The sequence below is a fragment of the Gasterosteus aculeatus genome, chromosome 8 (genome assembly GCF_964276395.1).
Source record: "Gasterosteus aculeatus chromosome 8, fGasAcu3.hap1.1, whole genome shotgun sequence".
Lineage (NCBI taxonomy): Eukaryota > Metazoa > Chordata > Actinopteri > Perciformes > Gasterosteidae > Gasterosteus > Gasterosteus aculeatus.
In genome coordinates this window covers 4,197,280-4,214,610 of record NC_135695.1, presented here as the reverse complement: position 1 = coordinate 4,214,610, position 17,331 = coordinate 4,197,280, and the positions used below count along the sequence as shown (strand labels likewise).

At 43.0% G+C, this 17,331-nt stretch overlaps 1 protein-coding gene and 1 long non-coding RNA gene across 3 annotated transcripts in view; both read right to left on the bottom strand.

The window, feature by feature from the left end:
* LOC120824474 (F-box-like/WD repeat-containing protein TBL1XR1) overlaps positions 1-2,503 on the bottom strand; it is a 31,585-nt gene extending 29,082 nt beyond the window's left edge. Inside the window, exon 1 of one of the 2 annotated variants that reach the window (XM_040185366.2) lies at positions 1,925-2,503. The gene's annotated coding sequence lies outside the window, so the exon portion shown is untranslated. The remainder of the gene's footprint in view (positions 1-1,924) is intronic. The other variant, XM_040185367.2, reaches the window with a different exon arrangement.
* The window catches only part of LOC144411363 (uncharacterized), a 244,779-nt gene that overhangs the window by 60,032 nt on the left and 167,416 nt on the right, over positions 1-17,331 (bottom strand). The gene's annotated exons all lie outside the window — the stretch shown is intronic.

Below are 17,331 nucleotides of genomic sequence, written 5' to 3'. Positions count from 1 at the left end.
ACCCCCTATCCAGGAGTTTGGTTCCAGAGCCGAGGCTGTGCGTAGAGGTAAGCCCCACCAGATCCAACTGATAACGCTCCACCTCCCGCACAAGCTCCGGCTCCTTCCCCCCCAGAGAGGTTACGTTCCACGTCCCCAGAGCCAGCATCTGCCGCCCAGGTCTGTTCCGTCTAGACCCCCCACTGTCACTGCCACCCTTGTAGCAGCGCACCCGACCCCATCGGTTTCCCCCACAGGTGGTGAGCCCATGGGGAGTAGAGTGTTGGGCTGCCGCGTCACTCCTTCGGGCTGTGCCCGGCCGGGCTCCGCGGTAAACCCGGCCACCAGACGCTCGCTGTCGGGCCCTCCATCTGGGCCTGGCTCCAAATGGGGGCCCCGGGCTTCCTCCGGGCCGGGTAACTCCTTCCCTCTTCCGTTTTTTCATGGGGATCTTGAACCATTCTTAGTCTGGCCCCTCGCCTGAGACCACTTTGCCAAGGGTAACCCTACCAGGAGCACAAGGCTCCCGACAACACAGCCCTCAGGTTCATAGGGACACACAAACCTCTCCACCACGATAAGGTGACGGTTCCCAGAGACGCCCATCAAGCCGCAAATAGTACGCTTTACATTAGTAGAAAAAGAAAATACAATGCTTAAAAAATATTACTATTGTCGGGCCCTTCATAATTCAGTATTATTCCAAATCTACTACAAGTGGCCAATAAAGAAAATGGATTAGTGGCCGTGGGTTAAGAGCTTGTTCAATATATCAAATATTGGATTCTGCACTCTTATTATATAAGGACACTTTCTCATCCCTAATTATTTACAAAACCTAGTTTAAGTAGTAACTGAAACATTCAATTGAAGACAAAAGAAGCTATATGCTCAAGAAATGAATATGTGGAACTGAATCAAGTTACTAGTTACAAGTAACTAATATCCTAACGCAAATTAGCTTGTGAATTGTGACTGGGGAGAGTTTGTGTTACCAGTCTCATCCCCACTACCACAGAAAGCTTATCTGGGACTGGTACATTGTGTCATTGAGTGGAGCTTCACAAGGTTGGCAAGTGGCCCTCCTGGGTGTGTGTGCGAGTGTGTGTGCGTGTGTTCACCCCTCCCCCACACCGCCCACAGCTTCAACAACCAGCTGCAAAGCACTGTAGAAAGCTTTGAATAAGATTGACACAAAAGGTAATACAATAATATAATAAACACTGCACCGTGGCACAAATATGAATGCACGCTATGCTGCGTAAAAGAAAGGTGAAAAGGCAACATAATCTACACCGTGGGGAGAACTATGGGTCTGCAGAGCAATACAGCTAAAACCGGTGAGTACAACTATGGGATAAAATGCTAACATTGCTACAACCAGAGCTTCAGTTTAGATGCATAGCTGTTGTGGTGTTTTTTTTTTTTTTATAAACACGAACTTATGTAACACTAAAAATGATTCAGCGCTTCCCACATAGCTTTATTAAAATACAAAGTAAAAGCACGAGTCCATCGTTGCAAAGTCTAATAGAACAACATTTAAGATAGTTTGTAAAAAAAAAAAAAGGAGAAAAAAAGTTGGATCCCTGAGAAAAACTAATTATCTATCACGGGTGATTCCAAAAGCACGAATATATGATACATTATATGTTATAGTTAAAATCAGAACTCAGTAAAGTGGTAAAACATTCAAAGCTAGCAGCAGGAAGGAAGGGCGCGCTCACATTCAGACCCACCACGAGAACAGCCCCACGCGCACGGTGCGCGCGCCTACTCACGCGCTGAGGCTGCCCATCCCCCACCCGAGCGAAAAATATAAATAAACCCTCAAAACGTTGCAATAAACCGCCCAAACCTCGGACATACAGATGTATGCGTATACGCTACCGTTGGGCACTATTTATATGGCCAATTCTAACGTAAAATGAGGACAAACACTCACCTAAAGCTGCAGTTCACTCAGGGGGGGTGCCTTCTCCTCTGTCTCTAGTGAGGAATCTCCTCCTCCACCGTTGTTTTCTAGCTCTAATTAAACCTAAAAAAAAGCGTTATAACGGCCTTCGGACCCGGCCAACCGGTGCTAGCAATCCCCAATGACCGATGTGTTTTGGATACACGGGCTCATATGATGATAAATCCCCTTAAAACGAGCTGGAAGGAAAGTTGGGTCTAGATTGTAGGTTTGCTCGCTGGTAGAGAAAAGAGCCAAACGGTTCAGTAGCAGCCAACGGCTCCAGTCTGAAACACAGCGGCTGACCTGCCAGGCGAAAATGAGGCAGGCCCGCGCGCTCCGCTGCAGGAAGCACGCGCCAGTCGCACAGACATCAAAATGGGTGTCGCAGTAAGGATGATGTAGTCGGGTTAAGGTTCGCGGTAACACTTCAAAAATGAATGTACATTTTTTTCCAAGACTATTATCATTATTTTAATGATAAATACTTATGATAAATGCTACATTGCTATTTTTGGATTCGAGCTGTGGGCATGCTAGTTTTGTTACTACTGTAATCTACAGTAAAGCAAAGGTGTAGCTTTGTTTACAGTTTTATTTACGATTTTTTTAAAGTGTTACACCAAAAAGGTGTAATGTAACTGTGTATGTTTTGATCGACATATTTGAATAAATATAAATATAAATACTTTTTAAATTAAAAACCAATGGTTTGGGAGGTTTCAAAAGGCGCAGTGTCTTAGTTCATAAGTGGGCGTGGTCATGACGTGTAACCCCACGTGTTCGAGCAAACTCAATGCTTGTTTTAACAATGAAAATATCTTTTGATTAACAAAATTTAACGTCAGAAGTGTCTATTTTGTAATTACATACACGGGCGTAACAGCTTGTAAGTGAGCCACAACCAAACAAAAATGTATTTTGTATATATGTATTTTTGGTAGCTATTAGTATTAATTAAATGATGAATAAAATACCGAGAGAAGTCAGTCAGTCAGTCATCTTCTATATGCTCATCCTCAGAGGGTACAATACAGTGAAACTGATCATGATTTGCTTGTCATGCAGTTTTCAGTAAAAATATATAAAAAATACTACATAGCAATTAATCAATTTACCATAATACAGCTGATTTTAGTCATTCCAATGCAATTTTACGGAATTGAGACAGAATGAGACAGAGTGGGAGCCTTTGTCGTACTGATGCTTAACACATACAGATGCATATGCTGCAGACATAACACAATGAAGGCTATCTATGCAGTAAGTGCACGTGTGCATTAACTGCATGCATTCAATCTGCAACATGCACACACACATATGGTTCATCTGAGATAAACAGACACACATGCACAGAAGGCTCTCAAGTGGTGTGTAGAGTGCACTTTGTGGCTGTAACAAATGGAGCATGTGGCTTTACAGGGTGGAGGGGGCGGGGGGGGGCATCAGTGTTTTCCCCCATTAGGTGCTTTCCAATAACCAAGCAGGCTTGTAGTACAAGAGGGCCCACACAGTGTTGATAGTGGCACAATTGTTTTACCTTGTTTTTATTTGCACACTTGTTTTTCCTGTATCTGTTTTGCTTCAGAGGAATGGCAGCCATCCCAACAGTCAAGTTATTTGACTTCTTTTGTATCGTATCCCTGCTGACTGAAGGAAGCGAAAGCAGAAACAGCACCAGTGTGGTAAACTGTGAAGTGAAACACCTCGGGGGCCAAGTGGTCCACTGTCTGGGTAATGACTTTCTGGAAAACCACAACACGCCATCTATATGCAGCACCCAGACCCAGTGTTTTCTTCCTCTGTGATCACTCTGCAGCAGCAACACACCACCTCCACTACCGATGACTTTCTACTTTGACACAGTATCATGTGGAATATATTGTTTTTAATACTATAATTTAGGACTTGGATTACGCTTGGGTTAATGTGCATAGAAGCACAACGTTTGCAAACTATTAGCACTCCTTTATTTGCACACACATGATGATAAAAGATAATTTGATTTTTATGCAACAACAACATTAGGAACTCCATTAAGTGAAATAAAATACTTCTTATTTTACCTGCACTGTAAAGACACACAACCTATTTAACCACGTCTCTCTGCTTTGCTTCAATTTTATGATGCAAAGTTGAGTCATAATTTTTTCTCTACTGGTAGACTATTTATTGTGTCAATACTTGTGACAGTGGTTTTGGCGTGAAGCCATTTAAATTCATGGAAAATATGTAATATATATATATATATATATATTTTTTTGGAATTAAAGGCTTTCTCGCAAGAATTAGAATCAAAGACCGAGACAACGCTACACGGCAAATATGAAGCTGGATCAAGCACGAATAGCTTAAAACAATATGATATGATTAAACAGGTAGAATATAAAGAAATGGAAATACTGATGGGAAGTACCTCTATATTGTACTTCATAGCAGTTCTTCAAGGATCAGGCATTTTTTACAGCGCCTGTGTTGACATGTAACAGTAGAAACAGCACAGGTGGGTTTAAATGATAAATTCAATGATCGTTGATTAAAATTTAGCTGTTTTATTTTAATTTTTTCAATTTTGTTTACTTGGAAAATAATGCTTGCAGCTGTGCTATAAACAGCTGCAATCAACTTAAAGCAAAACATTACATACCAAGACAAGGAAGACAACACAACGTAAAGTCAAAGAGCAAAACCTACAAACACCTTGTCATTATGAAAAATGAGGAAAGAAATCAAGAAACCATCAAACCCACCCTCCATGCTAATGAATGAAACTAAATCCAACGGATGTAAGCTTTGACTTGTTTGATTCATTTTGGCATGCATATATACATACATATCCATACATATATATACATGCACACATGCATACTTCACTTACCGAGGCAGTTGTGGATCCCTTTTGGATCAGAATGTGAACCACTGCAACCACGAGAGGCGTAGGTGAATATGAATGTGATGTGTCCCGTAGGATGCGAGATGGGCTGTGGACGGACACAGAGATGCACACACTCACAGTCCCTCACACTATGGACCGAATACATTTGTTGACACCTGGTTGGATCGTTTACAGAATGTAAGCGCTAACCGAGCCCTGTACTTTATAATAGAGACACGCACACTTCATTTGGCTGCTTTCTTCAATCACTGCACATACAACAATAATAGCCTGCGGCCTTTAAAGCCCGTGGCAGCTTTACACCATATCCACTTCACAGGACATATAATACTTTACTCCATCTCTGGGATATTTAGTGTTTTGACAATGACAAGGTCCCAACAAAACAGAGCTCCATAATATGTCTTCATAAGCCTTACAGTAATGGCTGTTCTCTACCTACAGAGCAATAATTCATCTTCCATGGTCGCCACTCGAATAGCATGGTTGGGTGTTGACGTTAAGTGATTAGATTATTTAGCACGGTATGCAGACAGAGACAAACAGATACCGCATGAATGTGCATGTGGGCTTTTAAGTCGACGTTCAAGTGGGGAGAAGAAAGAGACGAGGAAATGAGTCAAGTCTTCTCTATGCACGTGTGTGTGCTTGCGGGTGTGCAAAGGAGGAAGAGGATAAGGGTGCTCTGCCTCATCAGGGAGAGTCGGTTTAATATCCTCATCGATCCCAGCTCACCTCGTTACACATTAACATTTACGACTAGGAAACACGGTTCAGACACACAGATGGAGACTCCCGGGTGAGAGGTAGACAGAAAGATACAGGAGCGCTCTCTAGGAGAGGAGGGCAAAACACCAATAACAAATCCCACAGTGTGTAAACAAACCCGAGTAATAAAGCCTACCGAGTGGCATCGGTGGTCACCATGAATGCTTAATAAGAAGCCCCAATAATTCCCTACGACAGAGAAGAAAGATACTAAAATCATGAGGATAAAATAACCAGATCCTTGCTGAATCAAGCCGTAGATGGTGGAAAGTTTATACATTATTTCGAGGTGCTTTACTCTTATTTCTTCTTTATATTTACGCTACATCTCAGCAGGAAAAATACTTAAAATAATATTCACAGTCAATATACATCCAAAAGTGTACCAGCAACAAGCTGTTCAATTACAGGATATTTTTGGTAGCTATTAGTATTAATTAAATGATGAATAAAAAACCGAGAGAAGTCAGTCAGTCAGTCATCTTCTATATGCTCACCCTCAGAGGGTCGCAGGGGGGCTGGAGCTAATGTGAGACGGGGTAAACCCTGGACTGGTCGCCATTCAATGGCATTCACACACCTACGGGCCATCTAGAGTCACCAACGAACCTGAAGCGGTGGGGATTCCTCCCGGGGCGGCTCACAGTCTCTGCAGCACCGAACGTGACCTGAGAGGACACGGAGAACCCGCTGCTGCTCGCTGCTGATCAGGTGGTCAACATTTCATCCTCTCAGATCTTTCCTCCCCCTGTGGAGGCTGAACGTGTTGACCTCTGGACCCAACATTTACTTTTCACAAGAGTCCCCTGCGTCGGGTTAGTACTTCCGCTCAGAGCCGTAGCACAAGTTTTGTGAATTATACGACAAGACTGTAAAGATGGCGCCCGCCCACCGTAATGCTAACGAGGGCCACGGTGCTCTGAAAGGTCGGCGACCTTGGGTTTCAAAGTTCAGTTTGTTTGAACCCTCGCTCACGTATCAAGTGCTCCTCTTGGAGCTCACAAAATAAGGGGCCCATAAAACCGTGTCTTTATAAAAGTAAATCACTATTTAAAGCACTCCCATGAGTTTTCTCAACAGCACTAGTTATGTTAGTGCCATTTACGTGCTTTGATCGTTTGAAGAGATCTTCAAAGCACAAAAGAAAACGCTGTCACAGGGTTGTAGATCTGTATTGTTGCTCCTGACATTCACACTTATACAATAACCCTTTTTTAATGTATATCCCATGTACATATATACTGTAGCGGTTCCTGTATGACAGGAATGGGACTGTGTACCTCTGTGTGTCAGAGGTTATCCAATCACACTGTTCAGGTCAATGCACTCAGGGTTTTTACCAGGACAGCCTTACTTGGTCCGGTTGAACCAGTATGTTTCATAATGAGAATTTATGGGGAACCGGTTTTTGGGCTCCAGGGAATTTAATTTTGAAATGAAAAATGTATATATATATATATATATATATTTTCTAACTGGTAAAATGCAGATGTCGATATTGTCATTACAGGAACAATTAATCCGCTGCACTTAAAGCAACCGTGAATGATTCATGTACCGAGGAGATCACGGCTCTTTTAGCAGCATGAAATAATTTTCAAAGCAAGTTGAACTTCGACTTCCAGGCGTGTTTTACCACAATAAATGATGAACTCAATACTTACTGGGATATTCATGACAGGAGGGACAGTACCCCTCAATAAATTATGATGGAACAGTGCCACAGGAAGTAAGATATCTTATCCACACACTCCCGACATGACTTTAAAGGAGCTAAATTCAATAACCAGCCCAAATCAAATCAGCTATTTAACATGTAAATGCACATAATGGATATAAGGATATAAGGATATAAGGATATACTGTAGATATGCTTCCAACGCCACACCTTTAACGTCGCAGACGCTTTACATTAACAATGAAGAAAAAACTGTAATGATTAGTTTTTTCTTTATTACATTCAGAAACGGTGACGGTGCTCTTTTGTGTAACAGCACGACTCTACTTGGAGACACGAAAGGTGACGGGCCTTTAGAATGAAGAGCATGCAGAAAGGTTTTCTGAAACAGGAGCACAGGTCCAAGAAGCTTGTGGCGAATTTTAAATAGTGTGCGGCAGCAGCGCAAATGTGTGAATCTCAATCTATCTCACTGACGCCCCGGTGTACGTGGCTGAAAAGGTAATTGCTCTCGGCCTTTCAATTACAGCTCCCCGTTAGGTGAATGTTTCCTCATGGCCCTGTTCAAACACGACAGGAGAACTATGGAAACATAATGCTCACATAATACGATTCAAAACACGGGAGGAAGAACATACAACGTGTGAAATTGCAAAAATTCAACCTGACTGGTTTGTTCGTTCTGTCAAGAATGGCGGTCACAGGGAAGACGAACTCTTGGCAGCGCGTAATTAGAGGCTAAATCATCGTGAAATCGGGAGCTAATGGGTTCTGCGATTGCTCGCAGAGCAGCAGCTCGTCGGCCTGTAGCTCGCTATCGCGGGGAAACCAGTAGTCACTAATAAAATACACTACTGACATCATCAACGCTGTGCACCGTTTTGTTTTGGCAATGTTTTGTCTGTTTTTCCCTCTCAAATGATTTGTGGTTTTCAACTGTTGGTATCATTATTATCCTTGGAGTGTGTGTATGTTGTATGTGTCCCTTGACCTTGTGAAATAAAGCAAAATAAAAATATAAGTAATAATTTAACTCCACCGAACATATGATTTGAGACATCATTGGTACATTTGTTTGTTTTTATGAATGGAAATGATGATGCACTAATAACTTTATTGGTCTAAATAGAAATAGCACATTTATCATCCAAACAATAGAAATTCTTGCTTTGCAATAAATAAAAGATATAGCGCCTTAGAGGTGGTAGACAAATAGTGTCATCTTAGAGACAAAGATCGTTTTACAAAACGTGGCTTCGTAGCGTTGTTATTGTTGGTCCTCTCAGGCTGTTCTCCTCCTGCCTATAATATCCATCTCTGTGATTCGCTACTCAGATGGAATCATCCATCTCTACGCAAGAAGAGAGAAAGAGAGGGAGACAAGTGGGGGAGGGTTGAGGAGAGAGAGGGAGAGAGAGCTTATTGTAAACTGTAAGAGGTGTGCAGCAACTGGGACAGATTATGTCTGCGGAAACGAGGACTGCAGGATCCCACCCATCCCCCACACACCACACCACACCACACACACACACACACACACACACACACACACACACACACACACACACACACACACACACACACACACACACACACACACACACACACACACACACACACTAGAGCTCATTTGTGCCTGGCTGGTCACCTCACTGCAATAGATAGATTCCACCCCACCCCCATCCTCTGCTCAGTCATTCAGACCTGGGAGAGTCAATAACAAGCTGACATCATCATTGGTTTTGTAGGATACAGTGTTGCCTTTATTGTAGCAGCCATAGGAAAGAGAGAGAGAGAGAGAGAGAGAGAGCGCTGCCCTCTGTGTCACTGATGAGTCCAGGGCCCGAGCGACCGAATGCAGGTCAGAGAGCATACGTGGACAGAGAGAGACACACACACACACACACAGCGGGTGGGGGAGGGGAGGAGTGGTTCTATTGGTTTGTCTGGCTATATCAGTGACACAGACAAAGATGCATAACACGCACACACACATATGAAAGGACAGCCTGGTATGCACACGTACACACAATCAAACACACAAATCACGCACGTTGCTATACGCATGGTTACGCTATTATACACAGAATAACCCCCACACACACAGACTTTTCATTCCATGAGTAATGAGATCTCATCTTTGTAATACGCGCAACGCTGGAGTCATGACGTGGTTAGCTGGCTTGGGCAAAGACTAGAAGCCCGGCTAGTTCAGAGCAATCTACGGAAATCATTGTCCGGGTGGAAGGTTAGAGTCAGAGGAAACTGAAGTCAAACCTTCTTATTTGTAGGAATGAAGGGTAGGCTGTCTCCAACGGTGGATCCAGATCTCTTCATGAACCTGTTTCCTGTCTGTTTCCTCTGCCTCGTGGTCTGTAAGAACAGAACATCTACACGCTTCCATTAGCGCAGATAATGGAAAACAACAAGGTGTGTTATCATAGTTATGCAGATGACACACAACTCTACATGACTATATCTCCAGGGGACTACAATCCAATACAAGGGCTGGGTAAACGCATTGAACAAATCAACACCTGCACGTGCCAAAACTTTCTTCAGTTAAACAAAGATACATCAGAAGTAATTGTTTTTTGGTAATAAGAATAAACGATTGAAAGTCATCACTGAGCTTCAATCACTGATGTTAAAAACCACAAAACAGCCGGAAATCTAGTGTAATTATGGATTCGGGCCTCAACCTGAACAGCCATATCAAGACAGTTACAACACGAGCCTCCTATCACCTGATTATTCTATCAAAGACTAGAGGACTTAGGTCTCAGAAAGCAGCTCGAGTCCTCACTAGGACCAGGAAACGGGTCGCTCCAGTTCTCACGTCTTTACACTGGCTTCCTGTCCAACAGATAATCGACTTCAAAATCTGGCTGTTGGTTCATGCTCTGAAAAGTCCAAGAACCAAAGGGCCTTTCTGAACTGCTGATACCGTATGAACAGCCACAAACACGTAGGTCGTCTGGGACGGGTCTACTTTCTGTTCCCAGAGTCAGAACAAAACATGGAGAAGCAGTGTTTAAACTGGTGCTAAACAACTATTTATTAAAGGGTACATTTTATGAAAATGACACTTCTACACGTTAATGTGTCAGTGTGGCATGTCTACCGATCACTGGAAAAAAAACATCTGTTTGTTAATGATTCCTGTAATGAATTAATACTAATAAAGACGACTCGCTGGCTCATTAGCATCAAGAGCCCCAACAGGCCGTTTAGAGCAGAGCTGTTTTGGGCAGGCTGGTAACAGAGCTGTTAATAATGATCCTTGTGGTATTTTGACCAAAGTATGTTTCAGACATTTCATTCAGACCACAATCAACTTGTGGTGAAAGAGCTTAATACGGCCCCTTTAACACAGCTTCACACAGGCTTTAAGGCTGGAGCCGGGGCCAGCACACGATTAGCCCGGGTTAGCAAATATACTGGTGACAACTTATTCATATTAGAGTTCAAATGAATTACATTGAGCCGATAAGGCATTTTTTCATATGTGTTTTTATGCTTCAAAAGAGGTCGGCTATGTGTGTCCTCTTTATGCTGAACCCGCGTAAGAGTTTCCCCACTCACATGAGAGTACTACAACTTCTCATTTCACTCTCGTAAAGAAGGCAGACACACACGCAATCAGTGTCTCAGCCATAGCTCCCTCACCCGCCCCCATTACACACACACAGACACACACACACACTCATGCACAGCCTACACAACATTCCAATCAATTTTCCACAGGGTTCGGCATTCCAGCGTTATGTTTCTTTCGTCCTACTGCACACGGGAAGCTGTGTGTGAGTGTGTGTGTGTGTGTGTGTGTGTGTGTGTGTGCGTATAAAGCTTTGGGTGTTGCTTTAGCAGGAGGCCCAGTGAAAGGCTTTTTTTCCGTCAGATCGGTTTCCCTGGCCTCAGCTTCTAATTCATGGTTGCATTGCTCTGCCTTCCCCAAACTAAAACCTGACCAGCAGGAGGCCGCAGCAACAGGTTCGCTATAGATAAAGCTTTTCTTTTGTTGAGTTTCCTGTAAAAAGACACATTTACAGAGCTAAAAAAACCTCTCAGATGACCAGCAGATTAAGTCCCATAATCCTGAAAAACAGCAGTAAGAAATGATGAATCTGATGGGTTTTGGCATCAAAGTAAAAGTCAGAAATTCATGTATACAATGGGCAAACACAAAAGTGAGCTCCCACAAACAGTCGACACAGATGGCAAATGTATTTAGGGCCATGTGGTGTGGCTGGCACCAAGGACAGAACGCAAACTAAACTGCACCACGTGTGTCATTTTAACGTGTTTTGTTTGTACACATTTAGTTTGGATTCTGTACCCCGTTATACAAAAGAGGGATCCTGGTTTCCAACCATATCTATATTGCTAATTGCCAACAACTTGAATAATTACTGAAAATCAGGTGAATGGAAACTCGTAGATAACAAAATATAAAGATTATTGCACATTTGAGTTTTAAAAAGACAAACCTCCAGTACGAGGGACAAACCACATAAAGTCAGCAGACGCAAATAATAATAAAATGCAAACACAATCAACTTCCCTCACAAACAAAGGGCTGAGATGTGCTTGTTAGTTCAGCCGTGTATGGAATGAAGAAGATGTGCTCATGTCTGTCTTTCTGCGTGTGTGTGTGTGTGTGTGTGCTCGCTGCAGGCTGCACAGTGGACAGAATTGAGGTAATTTCGTGGCCAACTCTTAGCTTTCCCGTCGTAGTACAAACAGAGATATGTACAAGTTGTATATCATTGACCACAACAGGAAAACCAGTCCACGGTGGGTGTAGAAGATATGGAGCTCCAATACTAATATTTAAGGTGCTCACACGTGACACAGGGACATTTTGTTGAGATTTATTAAAATAATGTGTTATTATGTGTTATTGTCATTCAGCTTGATGCAAAACTATAAGGGTTCAGCTTTTCTGCAGCAATTATTCCTGTCAGACGATTACTGGCACTACTATTACCTATAATGTTGAACATGATAAGAAATCATATTATGTAATAAATAGACAGTGCCATCATTCCAACTGCACAATATCTTGCCAGAGGAAGAGGACATTGATTGTACGGATGATGTAATCCTTAAAAGGAGGTCAGTATCAGCCCCTTCAATCAGCATCCTCCTGCAGAAGGGACCGCAGGGAGCGCACGTCCTGCAGCAGCTCTGCTCTCTTCACCCTGCCGGCTTTATGTGCAACTTCCAAGGCCGTATTAAAGTACCACGGTCCCCAGGGCAATTACCTTTTGAAGGCCGTCCCCCACCCCCCGAAGCATCATCCATATGCTGCTTTATACAATCAGCACAACTATCAGTCATGACTGAAACGCAATTCATGGTGCTTTTGGATTGCTGCTAGCCCGCCTCATTAATACAGGTGCGTGCAGGAGAACACATTAATTCTCGACTGACTAAAAGCAAATGTTCCCCTGCGCTGCCAATGTAGCCGAAGGCAATCAGGAACCTGCGGAAGCTGCTCATTCTGTAGACAAACATTTCCAAAAACATCCAGAAGCACCTAGTGCCAGAATCTGCCGCCGCCATCTTAAATCATGGCTGTCGCCATCTTGCTTTGTTTGCAACCAATGAACGGGAGCCAGTGAAGAGAAGGTACGTTTAAGACACTTCTGCACCTCCCGTCTGCCAGTTGCGTTGGGCAGTTTTCATGCAGTGCCGATGTCTTAGCATGAGCTTACTGGTAAAAGCATTATCAGGGACAATTTTTGATGCCTTTAGAAACGGAGTAGGAGGAGACCTCCAGACACAACAGCATCAAGTCATGTCAGGCCACAGAAATAGGCTTACACCTACTTACAAGCAAAGCGTCTCACAGACATATATATACACACACTCACGTATGCAGAGTGCCAGGTAACAGATACCGCAGCCAGGGCAGAGATGGCCCAGATGGACCGCTTAGTGACCTACATAGACCCCGGAAGGCCGACGGGAAGAATGAGTAACACGCAAGACGTGTGTATCTGTGTGTGTTTCCAGGAGGGCGGAGGGAAAGAGGAGCTATTACACAGCATTCTTGGGCTATTACCAAATGGTCAAGTGTGTTTTCAGCGGCCTAATTAACATGAATTTTAATATCGAACAGGAAATACGAGTTCCCCACTAATGGAATTTAAAAAAAAGCTGCTCTTGTTAATGTTTTATGGTGGTAGTAAATTGGCCCTTTCCTTTGTGACAGCCATATGTGCTTTTTCGGAAACAGAGCTACAAGCTAGCTAATTAGCATTAGCGGCTCGCTAGCTGCCCTTGCCAGACTGATGATGAGCTCAGTTATCACTCGCTGGCTGGTCAAAGCCCCCGACTGCATGAAAAGTGACAGTGAGATGTGGAAAACAGTAGGAGTTTAATCTGCTTTCACTTGGAGCCTATCCTTTTGGTTAATACTACCTTCTAGAGATTCCCTCCCAACGCAGGCGTTTACTCTGCCAGATGATATGACACTGATAAAGCCTCACGCAGCTAAGTGGTCTGCAGGCTGGCAGTACACACGCTAACATGTTAGCTTGTTTGTTATGCCATGTCTGCCATATTTTGCGGAAAAAAAACTAAACCAGTTTGAAGCAGGTAGAGAGACAAATAGGCCAATGGCCCGAGGAAATGCTAGAAATCATGCAGGCCGGAATGTTTGGCAAACTGCTGTAAAACCCTCTCAAGGAAAGGGGGAAAAAAAGCGTAGCCTGTTGCCCAAGCCGCACATTCTCTGGTCACAGATGGTTCTCCTTAGGAGCACCTTGTACTCAATTTGGATTGGATGGAATTCCAAGAAAAGCCTTTTTTAAAAAAGAAGTGGCTCATTTGGGGGAAACAAACGTCAGCTGCTTCTTTTCAGGCATTGTGATTTGTGGTTCTTGTGGGCTGTGTTTTTTCTTTTCAACTAGTTTGCTGCCTCCTTCCAGCAAACAATGTGAGCAGAGAGCAGGGGCTCATTTACTCAGTACACGTGGTAATCTGAATGTGGTTTAAACCCATTGCCAGCATCAGAGTGTGGCTGTTATTTTAGTCCACCAACACAACAAAGCAGTTTTCAGTTCTAGCTAACATGGTCCATCGGTACAGTACAAAAAGCCACATCCACTTTTTGTTTTCTTTGCTTGTTGAAAAAACACTTTCCAATTATTTAAACCAAACATCCGGATAAACAGAAATTACAGGTTGAGTTTGCCTCCCCTTTATTCTTAAAAGGTAGAAAGGTGGAAATCAAAAGCTGCTAATTATCTAAAGTCCAGACTGCGTTCTAATTGCAATGCCAGACTTTCCATGCGTGACGAACCTCTGACTAACAGATCCGTCTCCCATACCGCCAAATGTTTCAATCCAATCCAATCTGAGTTTTATTTATAAAGCACAGTTTAAATGAACACAAAAGGTTCCCAAAGTCCCAAAAAATAAACACAATAAAACATAATAAATAAATAAATCGACTGTCCTCCCCAGATAAAATATCTGTGCACATAAAATCAACAACCTAAGTGTTAAAAACCAAAGAAAAGAGGTGCATTTTGAGAAGAGTTTTAAAATTATACAGTGAGGAGGCCTGTCTAATGTGCAGCGGCAGTTCGTTCCATAGTTTTGGAGCTGCAACAGAAAATGCTCGGTCCCCCCTGAGCTTCAGCTGGTCAGCTTACCTGAGAGATCGGCTGGGTGTGGTGCAGAAGTTCAGAGAGGTACGATGGGGCAAGACCGTTTAGAGATTAAAAAGCAAATAAAATAATTTTAAAATAAATTTTGAAATGCACAGGTAACCAGAGGAGTGAAACTAAAATCAGTGAAATGTGCTCAAACTTCCTTGTGCCAGTTAAAGGCGTGCAGCTGCATTTTGCACCAGTTGAAGACGTGCAATGGAGGACCCACTGATCCCCATGTAAAGTGTGTTGCAGTAATCTAGCCGAGTGATCACAAAGGCGTGGATTACTGTTTCAAAGTGCTGTCTCCGTAAAAAAGCTTTTATTTTTGCCAGCTGCCTTAACTGGAAGAAGCTTGCTTTCACCACAGCTTTAATCTGGCTGTCAAACTTAAGATCCACGTCCACTTTTACCCCTAGATCATTTACAATAGGTTTGGCATACTGTGCCAAGGAACCCAGGTCGACTGAGGGGGTCACAGAGGTCCCACCAAAGACCATCACTTCAGTATTTTTTTCATTAAAATTTAAAAAGTAAAGCCATCCAGGTTTTGACATCCTCTAAACAGTTTAACAGTGGCTTAAAGGAATATGAATCAGCCTTTTTAAGGGGTACATAGATCTGGCTGTCATCAGCATAACAATGGAATAAAATGCCATGCTTCCTGAGAATGGAACCAAGTGGGAGAAGGTACAAAGAAAATAAAAGAGGACCCAGCACTGAACCCTGTGGGACCCCACATGGGAGAGGAACAGTGGAGGACAGAGTTACCAAGGCTGATACAGAATGTCCGATGAGACAGGTAGGACCTGAACCGTTCCAGGGCCGAGCCCCTGATGCCCACCCACTGCTCCAAACGATCAATCAGGATGTCATGGTCCACTCTGCCGCAGTTAAGTCCAAGAGCACAAGGATTACACAGTGACCAGCGCCAGTAGCTAAAAAGACATCGTTAAAATTGATTCTGTGTTGTGCAATGTTTTGAAACCAGATTGGAAAATTTCAGGAACATTTTGTTCATTTAAATGTTTGTTGAATTTGACCCAAACCCCTCCCAACACTCCTAACAAACTTGCAAGTGAACAGAGAAATTCATTCTCAGTCCTGCAGTCTTTGTTGCCTTCCAAACTCAACTGGCATTGTTCCCACTTAGCCAAGCAAATCAAACTTCTGAAACACAGCCACCAGTCATATAATCTGCTCCAACATGCTTGGGGTGAACACACCCTCTGTCAAAGAAATCTGTCCTTGAGAAGAATGTGAGACAGAATGCCAAGGCGTGTCTGGGAATGAGTAGTCTATTTTGCTTCTCTGTATTGTCCCTGAAATCAAATGCGTATTCGCAAACCCATTTCATTAAAAAGCAAAACCACATCTAAATTGCTCTGTAATGATTATACCCACAAATCCAGATTTATTAAACTCAATGTTCAATGCTCAACTCAAGTTTGGAATCCATCCAATGCCGTACTGAAATGTCCTTACTTTTGGACAACTACCTACAAATTTAGGTAGGTAAAAGCACAGGAGTATGAGTAGATAATTAAACGTTCTTTTAAAATGCATTGAAAAGGAAGAACCTAGTATGAGAAAAGCTTAACTCCAGGGAGATCAAAGTATTTACACTTACACACAGACAGACGTCTACCTGCTCTCCGATGATCACAAATACAGCCAAAAACCTCCTCAGGTACACACACAGATGTGAAATATCCTTTCCCATGGTACTTTCTACTGCCTCTTTATGAATACACAAAAAACACGCACGCAGACACACACACTCAAACACACACTCACACACAGACATGCAAAAAATATTGGAAATGTGTAAGGGCAGATTAGGAGAAATCTCCTCAGGCTTTTCAACATAGGCTTCTCTTTGAGAAGAGAATCCCTTTGTGTGTGCACTGGGATACGTTTTTTAGTACTGCATATGTGTGTGTGTGTGTGTGTGTGTGTGGAGGTTGAATTGGTGTGACTGACAAACGTGCCCCACATTCCCTCTCTGCATGATTCTAGCTTGCACCAAATAAACGTTTTCCTTCACTCCCTTTTAATCTCCTTCCCTCTCACGAGGCCCATCTGCAGCATCCTAACATCCCGGTAATGCTAAAGGCAAAGGCATTGTGTGCTCATCACGCACCCAGGGATCCCAAGAGGGGTCCAGATTATTTTACATAACAGCTCATCATTTACCAAGCACTGGGGAGATTGGGGAGCTAATAAAGAAAGCCTCTGGTTTACATTTGGCACTCGAATAGGATTGTCTCTGATCCTTCAAACCCAAGATGACCCGGGCAGGATTCCTCAGTACGACACAGAATAACATCTGTGATTCTGTTTGAAATATTTATAATTTGGTAAGACATCCGTGGAATGACTTTTATGCCTT